The sequence below is a fragment of the Piliocolobus tephrosceles genome, chromosome 9 (genome assembly GCF_002776525.5).
Source record: "Piliocolobus tephrosceles isolate RC106 chromosome 9, ASM277652v3, whole genome shotgun sequence".
Classification (NCBI taxonomy): Eukaryota; Metazoa; Chordata; class Mammalia; order Primates; family Cercopithecidae; genus Piliocolobus; species Piliocolobus tephrosceles.
Window position 1 is genome coordinate 5,770,273 of NC_045442.1, and position 21,050 is coordinate 5,791,322.

The following is a 21,050-nucleotide window of genomic DNA, read 5'->3' on the forward strand; positions in this document are numbered from 1 at the left end:
GAGACGGTTTTGCTTGTTAAAGAGAAAAGGATGCAAAGGGCTTGCTTTTTATCTCCATTGGTGAAGGTTGGAATTGAATGCTTTTGAACAAAAGTAACTGCCTGTGTCTAAATGTAAAATCACTGAAACATTACTAAAAGACTGGCAAAGAAGTCCAAGTGTTAAGAGAGAAAAAGTGGGAGAGGAAACAGGCAGAGAGAAATAAGGATGAGAGGCTTGGTGGTGTCCCTGGTCTTGCTGTCACTGCAGGGACCTGAATGGACCCACAGTGTCCTCCAGCGGTCTGGGCAGCGGACCAGCTGTGCTCTGGACAAGCCTGAGCTGACTCACTAGAAGTGGGTGTTGTTCTGTATCTTCCTTCACTGAAGACAGATAGGGGAAAGGTCAGGTGTCAGCCAGGTGGAGAGGAGGAAGGGATAAAGATATACTGCTTTGTGCTGGCCGGCAAGGGTGAGAGGGCCTCTTGCTGGACCCTCCCCTAACAGGCAGCGCCCCTCTGCCTTGGAACACACATGGATGAGGACAGGGAGGTCAGAGACGGTGAGGCATCTGCCCACCGCACCTGGCTGGCCAACCAGAGAGGCGCTGGGGGTTTGAGGGAGGAAGTGCTGTGTTCTTTCTTCTGCAGCCTGGGGCCCACCTGGGCCATGCAGGGTCAGGCCACACAGCCACCCACGATGCATGCACGCTTGGCCTGCCAGGGAGCAGTTGTTTTGGGGTTTCCAGAGATACATGGGAGACCCTCGGGAGGCTGGAAACTGAATTCTGAGCACACGCTGGGAGATTGTACCCCCGGAAGTAGCTGGCTCTGGTGGCCAAAGAAAGGCAGCCATGGACACAAAGATGTGTCTCCCTCCCCTTATACACATGTCCCCTGCCCCTATACACGCAGGCCAGGTGTGTTCAGAGGCATCTGAGGTCCCTGGGGAACAGACAGTGCCCTGGGAAAGAGGGTGACCCAGGAGGCTGCTGGGAGCTGGGGAGTGGCTGCTTCCTTGGGTCCCCTGGAGCAGATTCTGGTGGAAAAGTCCAGCCCCACATGCAGGGCTCTGCGGGCAGTGTTGCCCTCGGACCCGAATCCAGTGCAGGCACGGAAGCCCCAGGGTTTAGGGAGTTCCCGTGGGGATGAAGAGTGGCACTGAGCTCCCGCCACGTGAGGCTGCGTGGAGAGGCTGCAGGGTCTGGGAGGAGCTCAGGATGAGGGCACAGGGTCCAGCTCTGACGCCCAGGCCTACTCCTGACTGTGTGGGTGACTATGGAGGTGATGTCTGCAGTTTACTCGTCTATAAGTGGGGCAATAAAATCTATCGCTATTTCCATACTCAAACGACCACGTCCTGACCTCACCTCCCCAGTGGGAGGCTTGGAATCTGCAGATGGGGTTTCCTTGAGTGAAGAAGAAGCTCCAGCAAAGCTAAGACAGAGAAGCCTAAGCTGTGGGTCCTCACTAGGGAGTCACAGCACTGACCCCATTCCCTGATGCTGGCAGAGGAACAGAGAGTGGTAATTTGTTGTAAAAGAATTTTAAAAATCCATGATGTCTAAGAGTTAACAATGCTTCATAATTCATTTCAGTGCTTTTTTCTTTTTCTTTTTCTTTTTTTTGAGACAGGATCTCATTCTGTCACCCAGGCTGGAGTGCAGTGACATGATCATGGCTCACTGCAGCCTCAAACTCCTGGGCGCAAGCCATCCTCCCACCTCAGCCTCCTGAGTAGCTGGAACTACAGTTATGCACTATCATACTTGCCTAATTTCATTTGTATTTTTTGTAGAGATGGGGTCTTGCTATATTGCCCAGGCTGGTCCCGAACTCCTGGCCTCGAGTGATCCTCCCGTCTTGGCCTCCCAAAGCGCTGGAAATATAGGTGTGAGCCACTGCTCAATGCTTTCTTATATAAATGCTGCAGAAGCCTCAAGTGCACACCTGTGGATTATACACTAAACTTTATTTGATCAAAGAGTTTTTTAAAAAGCAAAAGAAATTTTAAAGCCGCAGGAAGTCCCCTGATGGGCTCCCTCCTGGGGCTCCCTGCCTGGCTGGGACTGGGCAGGCCCAGATGCTGAGGGGGTGGGACTAGCACAGGCACAGGGTCTGCCCAAGGACTCAGCAGCACTGTACCCAGGCCAAGGACCGGTAAGAATGCTGGCGGGTCAGGAAGTCTGTTAAGGGATAATTTCAATTTCCTATGTGCCAAACTCTAATTCTCTAAGTTGCATAATTCCAATTATGCATAGTGTCCTCTTGAAAACGAATAAAAAGTAAAGAGCTTATTCTGGGAGAATTAAGTCTATGTTGATTCCAATAAAGACGACAGACCCACAGACAGCTGGAAACACAAAGAAGCTTCTCGAAAGCACATTTTCTCAGACCCTAAAGCCATACTCGAATTCATTTAATCAACCACCAACAAGGCCACTGGCTAATTACCCATTTAAAGCATGTGACCGTTACAATAGCTGGGGCCAAACAAGACAGAATGAACTATATATAGCTTGACTTTTACTGGATACATTTCCGCCCTACAGAGGAAAATTATCCTTCTTGTCTTGAAAGAACAAAGCAAGGAAGCCCCTGAAAACCATCAAGTGATAAATCTTCATTCCTGAATGGGGGTCCCATAAAACCGAAGACGGAAGACAAACGTTTCCTTACCCAATCTCCAATTGGAGGACGATGTACCATGTCTCACAATTCTTCATGAGTTTTGAAGGTCACCAATAATTAATTTTTCCCCTCCTTGTAGCAGCTGATTGTCATTTCAAATAACATATACCACCAATACCACCAAAGATACTGATTGAATCCTTTACTCATTAAAAATTACCACCTAAGCAGTGACAAGATAACTGTGTTTGGGATAGTCTTGGGATCTTACCAAGACCAAATTATTATTACAGAGTAGACTATTTATGATCACGAAAGCGTGCCCTGAAGACAGCAAGGTTAACCTCCGCAGACAAAAGTAAACTACAATTAACAGACACTGAGGACACTGCCCTCAACACTTTGGCAGACTTGTTACTTTTTCCACTAGAAACTGCCATGGCTCTAATGGAAAGCACCATCAATTTATAGAGAGCAGTTCCCTCCTTATCTGTGCGGAATACGCTCTAAGAGCCCCTGAAGCCACAGACAGCCTATACTATGCTTTTTCCTACACATACATACCTAGGTAGAGTTTATTCTCTACATTGGGCGCTGTTTAGGAGGTTAACAACAATAATAAAATAGAACAATTTTAACAATATGCTGTCATGGAAATCATGTAAACTTGGTCTCTCTTCTCTCTCAAAGTACCTTGTACTCTATTCACCTATTTTAGAACACAGTTACTGTGCTGTTTTCTATATGTACTATGTATATATACTATGCTTTTTCCTACACATACTATGTATATGTACTATCCTTTCTCCTCTACATACTATGTATATATACTATCCTTTTTCCTATATAATGTATATATACTATGCTTTTTCCTATACATACATACCTACATAAAGTTTATTTTATGAATCAGGCACAGTAAGAGATTAACAACAACAATAAAATAGAACAATTCTAACAATATACTGTCGTGGAAATCATGTAAACTTGGTCTGTCCTTTCTCTCTCAAAATATTCAAAATATCTTGTACTCTACTCACCTATTTTAGAACACAGTTACTGTGCTGTTTTCTATATGTACTATGTATATATACTATGCTTTTTCCTGTACATACTATGTATATGTACTATCCTTTTTCCTATATATACTATGCATATATACTATCCTTTTTTCCTATATAATGTATATATACTATGCTTTTTCCCATACATACATACCTACATACAGTTTATTTTATGAATCAGGCACAGTAAGAGATTAACAACAATAATAAAATAGAACAATTCTAACAATATCCTGTTACCGAAGTCACGTGAACGTGGTCTCTCTCAAAATATCTTGTTCACCCTATTCATGTATTTTAGGCCACAGTTGACTGTGGGTAACTGAAATTGTGGAAGTGAAACTACGGATGGGGGCCACTATAGCAAATGCAGATGGCGCTCTCTACTCCCTGGGAGAGGCGCTCAGAGTCGTTTTCATCGTCTTCATGATTGTCTTTTCACATTGAGGACGTTCAGCTGCCACAGCCTGTCAAAATCACTATAATTCCAAGGGTGACTTTGGAGCAGCGATGGTGATTTCTTTCCAGTCGACCGTCATCTCCCGGCCCTTGTTCACAGGACTCCACTCTGGCATCGCACCCACCTCCAGCGCCCCTCCCAGGCTCTTGTGCCTGCCTGGGAAGTCCTGCCAGCTGTCTCCGCTGGTCATGATGGCTGGCTGTCCACTGCTCCATGTGCCTCCCTGTCTGCTTTTCTCTCTGAACTTGAACATGAGCTCCTGTGAGTCAGGGCCCTCTCAGGGTCTTGCACTTTCTGGAGGGGCCTCCGGAGGGGCAGGGCAGAGTCCAGAGCAGCAGCACCCTGTGAAACTGTGGGAGGGTGACCAGGAGGAGTGCAGGGAGGTGTGTGCCTCCCTCTCACTGGGGGAGTCAGCACCCGGCAGGCCAGGCCCTGGGCCATCGATTCCGAAGCTGCTGGGCACCTCCTGTTCTGGACCTGAGCTTCATAAAATGCCTGGAGAATGCCCAATGGGGCCTTGGGATTCCCCCTGCAGGGACAGGAAGGTTGTGAGAGGCACAGCTCCCACTTTCACGAGGCCTGGAGGCAGCCCTGGCCCTGCCCTGTTTCCTCGCTGGGCATCGTCTCAGGTCCTGTCTGAGTGCTTCTCAGGGAGCAGGGTGCTGGGTGCACCTGGGGACTCAGTGCTGCCGACTCAGGAGGGGCCTGGGTGGTGCTGTGAGATTCTCCAGGGCTTCTGAACATGGTAAAGGCACTTTCAATGTGATGATCAGGTCAAGACCACCTCTTCTACATTGTGACTTTCATTTGACTTTATCTGGGCTGTGTCGGAAAATCAATTTGTTACATCCTTCAAACAGGATCCGTGAATAAACCAATACTTTCATTACCGCGTCCAGGGGAGATGCAGTGATAGGATAATAAACTATTGATGATCAATAACTGAATGCATACTTTAGGATCAGTCCTGAACATTGGGGCTGACTGTACTGGAAATCAAAGCCTTGAACCGGAATGTAGACTTGCCATCACAGTCAAAGAGGCTGACCCTCCAGTCAAAAGCAGCCTCATGGGAAGCACGTGGTAAAAGATACAGCAAGAAACTTAGAACAGCAAGATTATTTTTTCTATGCCTTTTGGCCTTTCTTCCCTCCTTCATAGCAGGCACCTGTGGTCCTGTGACCGGCTGTGGTGAGACTCTGGGGCACAGTCTCACTGCAGGCGCTGTCTCTGAGGGACTGGCAAGTGAGCGGAACAGGAGGTGGGAAATTTCATGACCATTCATTGGCTTGGGGGCACTCTACGCTTTGGAGGCCAAGGACAGTAGTTTCACCGTCTCACCAGGGCTCTGATTGTGCTAATTCTGGGAACAGACTGTGTTTTCTGAACCCTCATGCCCTGGGGAGCATGGCGGTGCCCCGAGGGCCTGGACGCCAAAGGCAACCTGAGGCTGCACAGTTGTACTTCAGAATCCAGTAAATCCCACCTGGCTCATCTCAGCGCATATCCCCAAACATGCGGGGGTTTGCTCAGTGCTAAGGAGGCTCACAGGAGGTCTGGGAGCAAACCCCTGCCCCCAGGAGGTCACAGTCCCTTCAGAGGCCTGTGTGGCACCTGCAGAATGAATGCCCTCTGCCACTTCAGATGCAGGGTCTAGCCTGATGTGCAAAATTCTCTCTCATTGAGTTTACTACCATCCAACCTGAAAAAGAGACACTTGGCCGGGCACGGTGGCTCACGCCTGTAATCCCAGCACTTTGGGAGGCTGAGGCAGGTGGATCACGAGGTCAGGAGATCAAGACCATCCTGGCTAACATGGTGAAACCCCGTCTCTACTAAAAATACAAAAATATTAGCCGGACATGATGGCAGATGCCTGTAGTCCCACCTACTCGGGAGGCTGAGGCAGAAGAATGGCGTGAAACCGGGAGGCGGAGCTTGCAGTGAGCCAAGATAGCACCACTGCACTCCAGCCTGGGCGACAGAGCGAGACTCCGTCTAAAAAAAAAAAAGAAGAAGAAGAAAAAGGAGAAAAAAAAAGACACTCTACCCACAGGGCTGAGCTATGGCTGAACCACCCCTATCAAATCACGCCACTTCCTCTAAATTCCATCACCCACAATGGGGCCCCACGCTGGAAACCCACTGCCCGCTCAGGATGCAGCAGGATGGCAGTACTGTGAGCTCATCTGGGTTAGAGCTCGTCTGAGGTGGGCTCTGGATTATCCCACAGCTGGGACACCAGGAGGGCAGTGAGCAGTAAGGACCAGCATCTCCCAGCGGGGCTGCCCAGAGAAACCAGAAGCTACCAGCCATTTCCTTAATGTCAAAACCGAGCTGTTTTTCTTTTCTTTTTTAAAAATATAAACCAAGAAGAGAATACATCCAGGGTTATCTAGTTACTCTTGTTCTAAAATCCAAATACCAAGCCACAGTAAGACTCAGCAGTTGTTTGGTTTTTTTGTTGAAATATCCTTAAACAGGTTTCTGTTATTGGAAACCAAATAACAGCCATTCAGTGAAAAACTGATCATATTTGTAACCTGATCATATACCTGAACTCAGCATCATAATATTAATCAGCAAATCAAAGTCAAGTAAAAAATGGATTTGTGTTAGTGCAAGATGTACCACTTGAGCCAGAAAAAAGTTAGAGCTGTTCAAACGGACAATGCGGATCTCACTTACATCCATATGTACAACATTGGGCTGCTTAAATTCTGACACTTTAATAAGAAGGTCCACCATAGAAAAGTGCGGGATTATTAATTATTCTTGCTTTGAGCACAATTACTCTGCCTCTGATCTGACAATCATGCAACAGCCCTGTGCCCCGCGCACATGTGCACACACACACACGCACACACACACACACGCACACACACAGCCTCCACTCTCTGGCAAAGCCTTTGAGGAGTCCAAGGAACAAATGTCGACCAACCTGAGGGACTCTGAGCATTTCTCTGAGAACATAATAACATCACTGTACAGTGACCATTGCTCTGGGCTTGGGCAAAGCCAAGCCGTCCATCCCAGCCATCCTCGCTGCCCAGATGAGAGGGGCAGGGGTCCTCTGGGAGAGGCACTGTGGGTGCTGTGTGGCCAACACCTCTCGGAGGACCCTGTCTGGCAACCCCTCCCATCCCACTCACAGTCTGGCTTCAGGCTGGGCTCCCCACACAAAAGAGGCCTGGGGAGAACCCTAATGCAGACAGTGGACGTGCAGGGGGCAGCTGATGAACACGTGCTTAGATGAATGAATGAATGAATGAATGAATGGACGGGCTGACACAGGACACACCACCAGGGAGCCCCAGAATGGCAAACCCGTGTTCAGGGTTCCCACTCCCTTCGTGCCAGCTCTGGTTACTCAAGGCAGACTCTGGACTCTGAGTATTTTAGAGAAACAAGAAAAGCCTGGAGCCGTGTCCTGTCCTGACTGCTCCTTTCCCAGAGTTCTAGGCCTCTTGGAGGCTGAGGCCACACTAGGGTGAGAGGAAGGCAGTGACCCTGCAAAAACAGCACTGTGTGGAGATCTGAGCACTGGGTGTCAGGCTACTCGATCCACCTGCGTTTTCTTGTCTCATCCTCACAACCTTATGAGGCAGGAACTGCCATCTTCACTCCCCCAGCTGGGGAAACTAAGGCTCAGAAAGGCCAAGCAATGGGCCCAAGTCATGCAGCAGGCAAGGGGCAGGGCTGGGATTGGAAGTCGGGTCTCTCAGCTTCCCAAGTCCTGATGGAACCGCTGCACGATCCTGTCTGGGGCTGGGAGGGGAGAGGGGGCCCAGGGGACCAGAGGAGACCCCAAAGTCTGGGGTGAAAAAATGCACCCTCAGCTTATGACCTATTAGAGTCCTCGATTTCAATGTGGTGTTTCCCTGGTGCAGTGTGCACATGAGTCATTTCTGTAGAAATGCGCTGAAACACTGGGTATCTGTGTGTCTGTGTGTGTGTGTGCTGTGAGTGTGTGTGTGTGTGTGTGAGAGAGAGACACAGAGAGTGTGAGAGATGGGCACTGGAGTGGCTTGGAAGGTGGGAGAGCCCAGGGCTCAGTACTCCCCACTAGGCTGGCGGGGAGTACCCCATTTTCTGGCTGTCTTGGTTTGCAACTCTTGAGGTCTCCTGAGGGTGCTGATCTGGGAGAACTGGCTGAGAGCAGCTTCAGGCTTCCGCAGAGGAGAGTGACGGTCCCTGGTCGCAGAGGAGACGCAGGCTGTGGGGAGGTGGCCTCTCCTCCCTCCAAGTCTCTCTCAGCCCCACTCTTCTGGGAACAGCTGTTGATGAGGCCTTGGCCAACACCGCCTCCTGCTCTAGGAATAGCAGGAAACATCTGCATCGTCAAAGCCTCATGCATATAGATTTTGGCTGGGTCAGTGAGACCTATTTTGATTGGACCACAAGACAGGAAATTTAAGAGTCAGGATGACACAGATCTGCGAGATGACAGTAACGTGTGTGCGATGCAGTAGGAACCGCTGTGCAGATGTGCTCCATCCAGTCCCTGGGGTCCGATGCCTGTGACCAGCATTGCCAGGAGCAGCATCTGGCAGCCGGGAGGGAGCCTCTGGCCCAGCTGGTGCCAAGAAGGAATGTGCCATGCAATTTAGACGTGAGGTTTCAGAGGACACCGGGTCTCAGAAGTCACTCTCATGCCCCCCACTCCAAAGCTCCTACCCCCCACGTCCCCAGCCCCAAAGCTCCTACCACCTCCAGAGCATGCTCCCCTCTCAGTTGCTCTAGGAATTTCCACTCTCAGCCCGGGGCTTCTGGGCTCTGCAGGGCAGGCACTGAATCTGTTGTGGGCATGAGAAGCCCAGCGAGTTTGTGCCAGACCCTCACGTGTCACGACCCTGCGGGCTCCTGCTGGGTACTTTATCCCTCACCTGTCCCTGCCTGCGGTGTGAAGCACGCAGGACGCCCAAGTGGAGCCCCAAAAGGTCGTCTTGTGGAAGGACGCCCAGTGGGTGTCTGAGCCAGGTTTGGGGAGGAGGCCCACCCACCTCCTGTGCCACAGCCTCCAGCCTGACCCCTCTAACTGCCCCCTGCAGCTTTCAGAGCTAAAGCTTCTGTGCCTCTAAAAGCCTTGGTACACAGAGAAGTTTTAGGACAGTGAAGCTCCTTGGATACTACATTGGTGGGTCCCAGTCACTGTAAATCGGTCCAAACCCACAGAATGTGGCCACTGAGGCTGAGCGTGGCGTAGGGTATGGACTCTGGGTGACTGCACTGTCCCAGAGTGAGTCATCCAATTACCAAATGTCCCATCCCAGTTCAGGATGTTGACAGTGGGTGAGGCTGTGCCTGTGTGGGGTGGGCATGTGGAAATTCTGTACCTTCCACTTCATTTAGCTGTGACCCTGAAACTCCTCTAAAAAATGTCGGTGAGAAAGAAAAAAAATTCTCACCCCATCCTACTGCCCTTGGAGTTGAACTCAGACTCCTCCTTGAGGCCAGCATGGGCAGCGGCCCCCACAATGTGCCCAATGGCCCCTCCAGCAAGCGTGCCAGGTCCCTTACCTCCCATTTCTGTAGCTCCCAGCTCTTCTTAATGTTCTTAATGCCCACCCCACTTGCCCTGCCAAACTCTTTTGATCCATTCCCCTCTGAGCCATGCCAACCTCTCCAGAGACCGGTACCTCTCGGCCACCTGGGTGCTGTTCCCAGGCCACTGGACTGCCTTCTGCTCACCGCCATCAGCCTGGCCCATGCTGCTCCATGAATCCTGAGCTGTCTCCTCACCAGCCTGGACAACATAGCAAGACCCCATCTCTAAAAAAATAAATTTAAAAAAATTGGCCAGGCATAGTGGCACTGGTCTAAAAAAATAGACATGTTTTTAGAGTAGTTTCAGGTTCTCACCACATAGATGGCTGGTGGGGAGGGATGTGTCTCCTCCTGGAGACTGGGGTCCAGGGGTCCCTAGTTAACATAAAGGCAAACATTTACTGTGGCCGGGCACAGTGGCTCACGCCTGTAATCCCAGCACTTTGGGAGGCCGAGACAGGCGGATCACGAGGTCAGGAGATCGAGACCATCCTGGCTAACACGGTGAAACCCCGTCTCTACTAAAAAATACAAAAAACTAGCCCGGCGAGGTAGCGGGCGCCTGTAGTCCCAGCTACTCCGGAGGCTGAGGCAGGAGAATGGCGTAAACCTGGGAGGCGGAGCTTGCAGTGAGCTGAGATCCGGCCACTGCACTCCAGCCCGGGTGACAGAGCGAGACTCCGTCTCAGAAAAAAAAAAAAAAAAAAAAACATTTACTGTAATGGAAGCTGCAAGTGGGGGCCCACTGACTAAATGTGACCTACATTACTGGGTTTGACCTGTTCTGTGTTTTGACAGTTTTGAATTTTTTGAAAAGCTGTAATTACATAGAGTCAAGTGCATGGACCTTAAGCCTACGGTGTGATGAGTTTGGGCAAATGTCTGCTGCAGACCCCCATATGGTCCATGCCCTAGTCCCCAGGAGGGACATCTGTCACTATCCTAGACACTTCCTTCTTGTCCCTTTTCAGTCTACCAAACAGTCCCCACCCACAACCCCAGGAAGCCCACACCATTCTGATCTCCACCTTCAGAGAAGATTCCTTTGCCTGTCCTTGAACTTCCTCTAAGCGGAACCATGCAGCTCATGTCCTAATGCTTCTTTAGTGCCACAGGCTTCGAGGCCCATCCGCTTTGTCATGGGCACCACAGCCCATTCCTTTTGGCTGTAGAACAGCATACAGTCATATGATTGTGCCGCCATCTGCTCTCCAACTCTCCCCTTTTTATTTATTATTTTTAGAGACAGGAGTGCAGTTACAAGATCACATCTTACTGTAACCTCGAATTCCTGGGCCCAAGTGAGTGGCTGGGACTACAGGCATGTGCCACATGCCTGGCCAAGTTTTTATTATTAGTATTATTTTTAAAGATGAGGTATTCCTATGTTATCCAGGCTAGTCTTGAACTCCTGAGCTTCAGTGATTCTCCTGCTTTGGTCTCCCGAAGTGCTGGGATTACAGGCATGAGCCACCAGGCCTGGCCGCATTCTCCTCTTGATACACATTTGTGTTGTTTCAGTTACTTTGCTCTTACAAACAAAGCCGCTGTGAGTGCTTGGGTTCAGGTCTTTGCTATGAGTGCTTGGGTACAGGTCTTTTTGTGGACACATTTCTTCAAGTATTTGGGGTCAACGACCGTAAGTGGAATTTCTGGGTTGGAAGAGGAAGTATATATGTTTACAAAGGTTTTAGATTAGTTTGAAATATTTAAAATCAGGGGAGTCCGCATGAAAGTCTGGAGATCTGTCTTCTCGTGGGAAGACTGGGTGTGGCCTGCACTCTCGTGTGACCCTCTGGGCTGGTCCCTGAGCTTGCAGAGTGTCAGAGTGGCCCCCACCCCATCCCATTCCCAGCCATGTCACCTCCACTGTCTCCTTCCTCCCAGCCTGGGGCTGCAGTTCCACAAATGGGCACCCAGCCGCAGAGTCTGGGTTTACAGTGGCTCGTCAAATGCAGAGGGCTCGGCTGACAACCCCCAGCGCCCTCACTGGGAGCACCAACAAGCCAAGGTGAAGTTGGGGTTGAGACGGGGGAAAGGGGATTGCTGATTTTTTTCTTCCTGACTCAAAGCAACAAGTTTTAGTAAATTCCAAGTGAAATGCTTCCTTTTCCAGGCCCCCACTATTCAAAGTTGTGGGAGGGTTTTTAATTTGGTTCGGTCTTCCTTAATATGCTGCAGATACACAGATTTTAATCTTCTTTTATTAAAAATAAATCCACCCTCCCCGCTTGGGTCTCTTGTGTAAATATCTAATTAGGGCAGAAGCTTGGCCCAGCCCAACAGGGGTGTGTCGACATCCCCCTCGACACACGCAGTTTGAAGGAACAGACTTCAAAGAATTGCCCCCATCTTCTGAAGAATGTTAATTGGGCCAAACAGTGTGCATGCTTTCTTTATGACTGTTCCTCTGGTTGTTTGGGAGAACATTTGACCCCAAATCACAACTAAGGAGTGAAAGCTCCATATTTTATAACTCAGAGGAGCTGCTTCACGACCTCCCCGGACACCCCAGCTGTGAGGGTGGAGACACCCCATCTGCCGGTGCCTGGAGGGGACCTGTGGGGCCGGGGTCCCTGCCAAAGCCCTGGTTCTCATCAGACTTGCGAGGGTGGTGCATCTCCCACTTTGCCAGCCAGTCTGGGGGCGAGAGTGGCTTCCCACCAACCTCCGGCCTGAATGCTGCCAGACCCAATGCCACGGGATGGATGTCCCAGGCAGAGCCGATTGCGGCCCCCGGACATTATGTGCTGAGTGACTTCACATTCCCTTGTCTTACACTCAGCCACTCTGGGAAGGAGGATCAAAATCCTCTTCTAGAGCACAGATGACCATGACCCAGAGAGGACAGGCAATTTGGCCTGAGGCACACATCAAGAGGATGGCAGACGCAGGGGCACGTCGGGTCTTGTCCAAGTTCATGATAGCCTCCTGCATGCATTCCACTACTTACTGGCCCCTACTTGCATTCAAAGGCGAACACAACAAACACAGCCCTGCCTTCGGAAAACTCCGTCTACACACTATCTTAGCCCAGCTGCTATAACAAAATATCTTAGACTGGGTGGCCTAAAAACAATAGAAACTTCTCACAGTTCTGGAGGCTGAGAAGTCCAGGATGAAGGTGCCAGCGAATGTGGTGTCTGGGGAGTGCCCTCTGCCTGTTCAGAGACCTTTTTGCTGTGTCTTCAGCAAATAGGTCCCCTGGAGCCTATTTTGTAAGGGCACTAATCCCATTCAAGAGGGCCCCACCTTCATGACCTAGTCACCTCCCAAGGCCCTGCCTCCTCAACCCAGCACATTGGTAATCAGATTTCAACATATAAATCTGGGGGGAAGATCATAGCACATCCATTCTCTGTCTACCATGCGACCATTTACAGGATTGCTTTTCTCAACAGGTGCTGCCCCTTAAGGCTGCTGTCCGTCAAACTCCTTTCTACTAGCAGCCCCCGGGGGCGCTCAAAGATAGGATTCTCCCTCCATTTCTAGATTATCCCAAAGGGTTTCCTAACAGATCCCCTGGCTATTCGTTTTGACCACACACATTGAGAGCTGCAGGGCAAATTTATGTTTCCTCTATTCATGACTTTGGAGGAGAACACTCTCTTAGCCACCCTTGACCCAGCTAACCGATGAGTTTCCATTTGGTAAGGCTGCACACTTGAAGTAATACGGTTCCAGGGTTACATTTTTCTTTACTGACACTCTGTTGGTAAACTACAATCAACACCATGTAATTATAGAAAATTATAACGCAGCACAGCAGTAACCCAAAAAGCTACCCTTTGGGAGTATTATTAAATAGATACTCTTCTCTTTAATAGAAAATTCATGCCAATTTCATAACGTGGCTTGCTCTCGCACAGGGAAGCATTATGGTGCTCATGAATTTTTAAAGAAATGCTGATTTTAGTGACCAAGAGCCAGTAATAGAAATGTGTTTATTTGTTTAACAAGTATTTACTGAGTGTCTTCTGGACACAGAGCAGGGAAGGAGGCCTTGTTTAATTAACAAGATTTGACAACCTTGCTGCCTTCAAAGGATTTCTAGTCTAACTGGGGACCACACTCCCCTGAGAAAGACTTCAGTGGGTTCAAGGTAGGGTTGTGGGGAGTGGCTGGTGCCAACCTTTTGAAAATTTGCTGGAATCCTTGTATTTGACATAGGTGTCCTAGGTGCTGAATATGCCACCGGAGCTAGCCCCCATTTCTGCTCTTGTGAAGTTCCTGAGGACAGGAAATGATGCCTCATCCACGCCTAGCAAGTAGCAGGTGCACCTTGATGACTCCTGAGCTGAGCAGAAACCCAGGTGGTCAACAGCACAGCTGTCAGGACAAAACTGACGGCATGTGCCTCTCTCAAGGCTGGGGGCTGCCTCGCTGCTATGGGGAGGAGCTTCATCTGGGGCTTCTCAGCAAAGCAAGGGTAGCAGGTAACACTGGATATTTACCAGCTCAGCCTCATGGGGAGAATCGGCCAGACCTCACAGGCACAGGGCAAGGAGAAGTTTGGTTTATTGGCCAGGAAGTTGCTGGACTCTTGAGTGACCACAAGGTCAGAGCTATCCTGGAGCATTTTATTGCCCTAAAATCACCCTTGAGTTGCAAGGGTGAGTTGCATTGGGAGGCTCCAGGAGGCGGTCAGCACTCTGAAAAGAACCCCAACACGGGAGACAGGTGGACCTGGGTTCACACCCGGGCTTTCAGTCTTGTCACTCTGAGCCAGGAGACAGGTGGACCTGGGTTCACACCTGGGCTCTCTATCTTGTCACCCTGGGCAAGTCGCTTGTCTCTTAGAGGATTTTCCCCTTCTCTGATCTTGGGACAGTTTCTGCCCTTAGGATGGGTGAGGACACAGGTGGACTCTCTGGCCCAGGTTCTGCTCTGAGCTGGTGGGAGGGGGACAGTGACAGCCACATTCCAGGTGTCTAGGCCACCGCCTGTGAACTGGCACGTGTGAGGCACTCACAGTTGCTGAGCTCGGCTGTTCACCAGCCATGGTACCCTCCTGAGGTGGAGGGGGGAGCTCCTAGGATGCCCACAGCCCAATAGGACAGAGAGAGGAAGCATAGAGTAACAGGAGTGTCCTAAAAGGAATTTCTAGTGAAATGGTATTATAACTTTGCATTTTATGAGCTCAACTTAACATCTGAATTTGGAAGTATTAGGGATCCGGGAGGGCTGCGGGGGCGCTTCTGCGCATGCGCCAATCTTGAAGCCCGGGTGTCATGCCAGAGGCGACCAGCAGGTGGCACCGTCGGGTAAGCCACAGGAACGCCCACCGCGCACCCACCTGGTGCGCCCAAGCCATGCCCCGAACCTTCCTAACTCACGCCTCTTCCGGGGTCCCCCAGTCACCCAACCAGCATCCTTGCAGGATCACTCTAGAAACGTGGTTTCTGGTACTTGCACTCCCTTAAATAACCACTTCACCAATGCCCAAACATTTGTTCTTAAATAGTTTTCCTCTCCATCCACTCCCTGTGTTACCGTGATTAATTAGGAACTAGCATTGTAAGATTCATGTGAATTCCCAACAGTCATCCTCACACCACCTCCCAGCCTGGAATTTTACAATCTGTGGGTCTGTTATCTCTACCCTAGCCAAGAAATTTAACACCCAAATGGAATTTCCTTGCCTGGAATGAGAGAGAATTACCCATCAAACAGCATGCCATGTTCAGGAAATTGGCTTTCTTCCCACGGAATCGATTCTTCCATACATATTAAAATTAATTATTCTGAAGACTATAACTCAAAGTATGTACAAATGAAGTGTCATGCTTTGGACAGCGGTGGCAATTCAGGAAGACGGGTGGCTCCTGGGACACGAACCTTCTGCCTGCCTTCCGCTTAATGGATGGGTTACCAGCTATTTAACAAGCCAGGGTTTGACGTTTGTGGCTGGGGATCTAAAGCTGAGAGGAGAAGAAAGTAGGAGAGAGAAAAAGAGGCAGAGAGAACTGGGCTAGGGACCACATGGTCTCTTCCTTGACACGGTGGTGATGGGATCTGTGCCCCCGGCAAAGGGAGGGGCTCTTGTATTTCTCAGACAAGGAAAAATTTCAGTTCCCAAGCCAAGCCATTCTCTGCTGTCTTTAGCAAAGGCTGGGCATACCTCGACCACTGGGCTTCAGAGTCCCTGGGCTCTGCCATTTTCTGTGTGTGGGCACTCATGTACATTTGGCAACCTGTAAAATGGGAAGTAATCTCTGGTATGAGAACATAGGGGCTAAAACCACACACCCCCGCCTCCCAGGGATCCAGGCTGGAAGGGCTGGGGACAAGTCGGCCTGGTTTATGGCCAGCAAAGGGCCTGGTACCCAGGGGCTGCCCAGAAGGACTTGAGGGATGAATAAGTAAGTGAGTGAATGAATGAATGGCCCTCATCACCGTGAGATGTTCTATCAACAGGGCGACCACATGCCCCTATTGGCTCTGGACCATCTTAGCTCATGGTCATTGCTCAGTGTAATTATCAGTCTTGCCTGCTTTCTCTCAGGAGGGTCAGGACTTGGATGGTGACTCATATGTCCCCTGACTCCTGGCCATGGAGGGAGGTGAGGCCACCATGCAGAAACCAGAGAGAAATTTTGTTGTCTTAATATGAAACGTGACCACAATAATGTGCTAAATAGATTTTCTCCATTTCATTGGTAATATTTAAACAATGAAGGAGTTGGGAAAGCCCAGGTTCTAAAACCTAAACAGCTGAATTCTTTTCAGCATCTTTCAAGGCACAGCTGTTCTCCTAGCAGCACAGACGCTGGAAAGAGCCTGGGCCACAAGTTCAGGACGACCTAAGCTCCAGTCCACCAGCCGTGTAGCCCTGGGCCAGCTCTTTCAGGCTCGGAGTAAAATGAGCACAATAGTGACCGCGTTGTACCTCGGGGGAAGCTCCATAGGGAAGAAGCATGCCCTTGGCACTGGCTGGCACACAGGGGGCCTTTGCAAATGTCAGCTCCATGCCCTGAAGCAGAGACCAAGTCTCACAGAAGCTGCCGCACCCTTCAGCTCTCCCCAAGTGGTTCACGAATGCAAGGGAACATCCCTGATTTCTCAGAAAGTAACAGAACATCAAGCTCACCTGCCATGGACGTTTTACCCTTTTCTGGAATGTAAACAAACACTTTAAAATATGTCAGCTCAAAGGCAACCAAACGAGAAGGCAACAAAATCCATTTTATTTCTCTTATTATATACTGACGTTACCAAGCAGGAGATAGAAATCTAAAGGGGACTCCAATTTTCAGTCCCGAAGATATAAACCTTCAGAATGTGCAGGCTGCTGAACAGTGAGACTCCCCCCGGATGCTGCAGCTCCCGGCTGCCAGGAGAAAAAGTGCTTCTGTGGCCTGCAGTGACGGCCAGCACCACAGTGGAGGTGACACTGTAGCCGGCCGGGCCTCCAGCACTGAAGTTCCAGGCAGCCCCTGACCGACAAGGTGCACTCCTGGTAAGATCTGCAGGGGACAAAGTAACCCAGCCCCAGCCAGACCAGAGACTCCTCTCTCTCCCTCTCTTTCTCTCTCTCTCTCTTTGTACTTCTGGGACTTAGCACTGGGCAGTGAACTCATGCAGGTTTGCTGATTGACTGACTGGCTGCATTCATCAGTGACAGGAAGAGCCAGGGGCCCTGGCAGGATGAGGACGCAAGCTGGATGCCTGGAGGCTTTGGTGCATTTATTCAGCTGATGTGCTTCTGAGAAAGGGCCAGCAGCTCTGTGCCCCTGCTCCTGCGTCTCCTACTTCTTACATCCTTGAGTCCTGGCCAGAGTTAGCACAGTAGGTTCTGGGAAGATGTGACTAGCCCAGGTGTGTCGGGCTCATTTCCATACTGAAAGCAAAGGCGGGATGCTCCAATAGCCTGGGCTGGCTGTCTCCCAGGAAATACCGCCCCCAACCCCAGAGTCCGCTGACCTACTAGAATAAAGGGGATATTGATCAACTGGGTTTAGAAACCCAGGACTGGCTGTCCCATTATCCCTGGTTACTGAAACTTTTGCTAAGAATCTCTAGGATTTCTCTCTCTTGATGGGAGGCTTTTTCAGGTCCAGAGAGAGCTCGGCATCCCAGGGACTTTATTTCACCTTCCAGAAGCTCCCGGAGGAAGCCAGAGGTGCAGCATGAATCCCCTGAGGCTGCAAAGGCACCTGGAGGGAGGGTGAAAGGGAGGCAGGGAGGCGAGGGCGGATGAGCCAGCAGGGCTGCAGGGAGATGGTGGATGCACCGTCTCCCTTGGGCAGTTTTCCCAGCGCAGGGGACTCTGCAGGCAGGCACACGTGGTGTGGAGCCTCCTGAGCCTCCCCAGTGGTGAGAGATGCCTTCTTCCTGGAGGAAGCTGACTACCAGCGCCAATCCAACCCCTGTAAGCAGCAGGGGTGATGAGAGGCTCGGGGTTCCATCCCTAAGTCAGTATTGGGATGTAGGAGGGATTATCAATGTAGGAACGAGGTGTGCGAGGCAGAAGGTGGCCGCTTATTTCAGAGACAATCATGTACAGAAGCCGAGCAAGTTATGCAGATGAACAAAAGTCAAGATGTAGATGCTGATCAGGGCATAAAGTCTTCATGGCTCTTTCTCTGCAGAACACATCTGATTCCACAGCAGCTCACTGAGACAGTACAAGACTCTCATGGTGCCTGCCTTCCAGCTGTGCACACTGAGGATCAGAGAGGCAAAGTAAAATAAATGTCACAATCTTCTAGAAAATCAGGTAATAGGAAAAGAGGAAATAGGCAGTGAGAATTTGAGTTTATTCAATTGTGCTTACAAATGTTCAGGTCCAGTAAGAATTGACCTGACTAGGAGCCGTGGAGTTGTACTTGAGCTGTATCAAACTCTGGTGTCGCTTTTGAGCGAACAGTATCCTTTCATTTGAAATTCAATGACAATGAGGAGGTTGGAAGGAGGAGAGAGAAAACTTTTCGGCAGAGACATGACAGAAATACTTTTCTTCTGGTAGAAAAGAGTCTTTTGTGGGACTTGACACCATCTCGGGGATGCAGGAAAGGCCCCTCCATTCACCCAGACTATGCCTTCTCTTTTCGTTTATCCCCCCAAATGTTTACGGGTCTCCTTGCTGCTGTACCCCAGGTCTGGCAGAGTCAGGCCAACGAAGACAAAGAACATGATCCCTACACTCAGATGTCTTCCAGCTCCCTGTGGCGAAGTTTGCAATAAAGACGGAACTCTGTATCAACATGGCCCGTGTGGCAAAGTTTGCAATAAAGACGGAACTCTGTATCAACATGGCCTGTGTGGCAAAGTTTGCAATAAAGACGGAACTCTGTATCAACATGGCCCATGTGGCAAAGTTTGCAATAAAGACGGAACTCTGTATCAACATAGCATAACTATAGTTTGATCTCTCATTTTTAGTTGGAAACAAAGTAAAACACAATTTAGCAAAAGCATGAAAGACTATAAACCTCCTCGACTCCATTTAGTTCAGACAGGAAACAGACCTAAATTAAGCAATGATTTTCAAGCCAACGTTAAGTACCGAAGAGGCACCTAGAAGTTGATTAGGTATACAATTCCTGTGCTCAGGTTGAAACCTGTCTGTGAAAATCTGCTTCCCTGCTCTTCTGTGAAATCTCCAGGGACCCTGACGGTGCCAATGCCAACTGAGGTCAGAACTTCTGAGTGACAGTGGATGCACCAGGTTGGTTTGGGACACTCAATGGTGTCAGTCATGCCTCAAGACCTTCAGTGGGAATGGGTCATCGGCCATCTGCAAACAATACAGTACTGGGGGTTGACAGTGTCCCCCAAATTCATAACCATCTGGAATCTCAGAATGTGACCTTATTTAGAAATAGGGTCACTGCAGATGTAGTTAGTTAAGATGAGGTCATGATGGATTAGAGTGGACCCTAAATCCAATGACTGGTGTCTTTATAAGAAGAGGAGGTGGCACACCAAGTATACTGAGAGGAAAGCCACATGAAGATGGAGGTGGAAGCTGGAGGGAGGCAGCCACAAGCCGGGGAATGCCAATGGCTGCGGGAGTCCATGGACTCTGGAGGATGGAAGGAGGGATCTCTCCCAGAGCCTTTAAAGTGAGCACTGCCCTGCCGAGGCCTTGGCTTCAGACTTGCAGCCTCCAGAACTGTGGGACCACGCATCTCTACTGCTTTCAGTCATTACATTTCTGGTAATTTCCTTTCTTCCTTCCTTCTTCCCTTCCCTTTCCTTCCTTCCTTCCTTCCTTCCTTCCTTCCTTCCTTCCTTCCTTCCTTCCTTCCTTCCTTCCTTCCTTCCTTCCTTCCCTCTCTCTCTCCCTCCCTCCTTTCTTTCCTTTCTGTTCCTTTCCTTTCCTTTCTTCCTCCCTCCCTCCTTCCTTCCTTTCCTTCCTTTCCTTTCCTTTCCTCCCTCCTTTCCTTCCCTCCCTCCTTTCCTTTCCTGCCTTCCTTTCCCCCTCCCCTTCCCTCCCCTCCCCTTCCGACAGTCTCGCTCTGCCACCCAGGCTGGAGTGCAGTGGCGCTATCTCGGCTCACTGCAAGCTCCCCCTCCTGGGATCATACCATTCTCCTGCCTCAGCCTCCCGAGTAGCTGGGACTACAGGCACCCACCACCACACCAAGGTAATTTTGTTTTTGTATTTTTAGTAGAAACGGGATTTCACCATGTTAGCCAGGATGGTCTTCATCTCCTGACCTCGTGATCCACCCAACCTCAGCCTCCCAAAGTGCTGGGATTACAGGCATGAGCCACCCCGCCTGGCCAATTTCTGGTAATTTTCTACAGCAGTCGCAGGAAACTCAAACAGGCCAAGCTTTGAAAAACGTGAAGAGGCTTCTCAAATGCTGCTTCTAGTTCCGTGTCTGTCCATCTTTCCCTTCACTGGCCATGGATCCTTCCAGATCCTTCTAGACACTCCTTCCCCCACATCCATTCCTCACCAAGTCCTGCCACATTCCTCTCAGCCAACCTTCACACCTTTCCCTTCTTTCTCTTCAGCCCTGAAGCTCAAGGCCTTCCTCACCTTGCTGGGCAGTTGAGAGGATTAAGGGAGAAAGAATGGGGAGTCAGTAATGGCTTCCCAGCTGCTGGCTCATGGCCGGCCTGCCCAGCGTCCTCCATCTGCCCCACTTCCGATCACCAGACGGAGGGTCCTTGGGCACCCCCCATCTGTCACCTACTCAGGGACGCCCAGAGGCGTCCAGCAGCAGTTCTGCTATTCTCTTAGCACCTTCACAAGCCTTATCATATCACTCACCCATTTTTTAAAACATCAAATACATTATGTTAAAACTCTTTGTCATTAGTATAAATAGGAGGCTGAGTATCACCAGTGAAGATGGGGAAGACAGGCTATGAATTTCCTGGCTGGCCCTGTGTAAGGCTCTTGGGTTAGAGCCTG

At 50.0% G+C, this 21,050-nt stretch overlaps 1 protein-coding gene across 4 annotated transcripts in view; it reads right to left on the reverse strand.

Annotated features, from left to right (window-relative positions):
• PTPRE (protein tyrosine phosphatase receptor type E) overlaps window positions 1-21,050 on the reverse strand; it is a 175,764-nt gene that overhangs the window by 56,305 nt on the left and 98,409 nt on the right. The window lies entirely within an intron of this gene.